General features: G+C 30.1%; 1 pseudogene; it reads left to right on the top strand.

Moving 5' to 3' along the window:
- The first annotated feature begins 1,599 nt into the window (after positions 1 to 1,599).
- LOC141571452 (U2 spliceosomal RNA) lies at positions 1,600 to 1,751 on the top strand (annotated as a pseudogene).
- The last annotated feature ends 1,034 nt before the right edge of the window (positions 1,752 to 2,785 follow it).

Below are 2,785 nucleotides of genomic sequence, written 5' to 3' on the forward strand. Positions count from 1 at the left end.
TCAAGTTAGGTTGAAAAAAAAAAGTAAGAATAATCTAGCAAATGGTTGCAAAATGAAAAACAAATCAATCAGACATGAAGCTTTCTGATTATGCTATATAATGTAAAAAGCATATTCATAGAAGTAAAACAAAGAAGGGGAAGTCAATGATTTCATCATATACCACGAGAATACCGTTTTAGGTTTGCAAAGCTTAACTAATAACACACTCAGAAAGAGCACTCTTCATAGCGGGTATAAAAATGGCCTAATTTGAAAGACAAATTGTTGGCCATGCATACTCAGTAGGTTCTATTCAGCAAACTCTTGAGGTTTCATGTTAACCTAATGAAATATTGTACTACTCCTTGTGGGCTAAATTTTCCTTTACCTCCTTAAATCAATGGCCTAATGATATTTTGTCCAACTCAGACTGCATATAAATTTGAAGGTGCTTTCCTGAAAATTATAAGCAGACTGCTCTCAAGGCATTCACCTTCTATTTATACTTCCCTTCCCACCCCATCCAAATCTTCTCAAACTAGGCTTTAAAATACACGTACTAAACATTGATAAGAATCACTTAGGCATCGGTCTTTTCTTCAGATGTCAGGAAATATGTCTATATTTCTTACAGTGTTGGCAACTGGCTTAATTTCTTCAGGTTTTTAAATAAGGAAACGTGGGAGTCCAATGTGATTATTCTTGCATTACCCAGGTAATTTCTCTAGGGTTGGTGACTCAATTTAATTTAGCAATACACTGTTATGTGTGAAGAGGAAGGGCATTTGGGGCAGAATCTTGATTATTTTTCATAAAATTCAATGTACTATATATTTATCAACCAACATCTTAAATTCTTCTTCAATCTGTATCTCTGAAGCATTCATAAATTTTAAATTTAGGTTCCCACCTAATGATATATTTTTTTCAGATTATATTGACAACTTTTAATACAAAAATTTTTAGATACAGAAATACAGTAAAAAGTAAAATGAATCCCTGTAAACACATTATCTAAATTCAAGTTGTCAAGACTTTACTGTGATTGCTCCATAATTTGTACTCTGCATGAATATTTTATATAAACTTTAATTTTTTTAAGTTTTTAAATGTTTGTTAGTTTCAGGTGTACAAAGCAATGTAATAGTAAGATATTTACACCCCTCACAAAGTGATAACCCCTCTCCCAATCTACTACCCCTCTACATATTACAATACTAAACTTTTTTATATGAATAACAAATTATAGAAGAGTGCACACATTGTAAGAACATAACCATATAAGCATCCATATCAAGAAACAGAACATCAGCAGAACTTCAAAAGTCTCCTTGCACCCCTTCCAGCGCTACTCCCAACTGACCTGTATCGCCAGAGATTACGTTGGCCTGTTTCTGGGCTGCTACATAAATGAAGTCTTATAGTATGGACTCTTATGTCTGTCTTCATTTGCTCAACATTATGTTTATGAGATTCACCCATGCTGTCGCACCTTGCTGAAGTTTGTTCACTCTTGTTGCCATTCAATTGTGGGAATAGGCTATTATTTACTACTCATTTTTCCTGTTGAGCATTTGGGTTGTTTCCAGTCTTTGGTATTAGAAATAGTGCTACTGTATCGCTTCTTGGCCTCTTGGCTAAGATCAAGTGTAGAAATAGTGCTACTGTTAACATTATTGTACATATGTTTTGGTGAACATCTATGTGCATTTCCGTTGTGTATATAATAGCTGAAGTATTTTAAAGCAAACTTCCAGATATTGTCATTTCATCTTTATATATTACTTCAGCATACTTCAGTAAGCATCTCTAAAAAGTATAGACATTTTTTCTCACATTATCGTGATTGCTTGTTATCATCTGATGCTTTGTCCTTTATTAATTAAAATGCACTTTCAGTACATTTTTAAATGGGAAAATCCCCTTTCTTCAGGATAGCATTTGAAGATAAGCTGAAATTATTGAAGTTGAAATATACTTAAGTTGATAATTTTCTTTAAATTTAATGTGGGACAGATCAGTTAAATAATTAGAAAATATTTATTAAGCTTCTTTGGATCACCTAACTTATCTGTTTGGCAGTATTCTCACTCACATACTTACTAACTGACTAGAATTTAAAGGAAGAAAATAATTCCTTTTGATAAATTACTACTGATGAAATTGTTTATATTAGATATCAAGGTATCATAAAGTAATATTCAAATCAAACAAAATGGACTGTGGAGCATACTTTAACAAATACTGACTTAAGTGAATTTTTCTAAGTGTAGTGAATGTTACTTCTATATGATTCCCAACAACTATTTAGAGTAACTAATAATAGTAATCAATATAATTATATATACTATAAGAATTATGTAGAATATATTATATATGATATTATATGTATTATATAAACATAATTATATATGATAAATACATAATTAATACATGTTAATCATATACTAATTAAAATAAATTATATTAATAAAATTAATATATAATTATCATAGTTAAAATAATTAATATTCAATAATGAAATCCTTCAAGGTCTATCTTAACTAACATTAAGATATTTGATTTCATTTCATTATTTTATGAACATAATATCAGTTGAAAGATGTGATCTTTTTCACTTGGGATACATGATAATAATAAAATAATTTGGAATACTTTGCTCATTTACTCTTGGTTCATGTTTTCAGATTGCATCACTTCAATTTGACAGAAAATATATTTTTTGGCTCTGAGTTTTCTTATTATTTTATCGCTCTACACACTGAGCCTTGTTTCAGAAGACTGTCTCAAATTCTGATTTTCC

The sequence above is a fragment of the Rhinolophus sinicus genome, chromosome 16 (genome assembly GCF_057876585.1).
Source record: "Rhinolophus sinicus isolate RSI-liver-muscle chromosome 16, RSI-T2T, whole genome shotgun sequence".
NCBI classification, from domain to species: domain Eukaryota; kingdom Metazoa; phylum Chordata; class Mammalia; order Chiroptera; family Rhinolophidae; genus Rhinolophus; species Rhinolophus sinicus.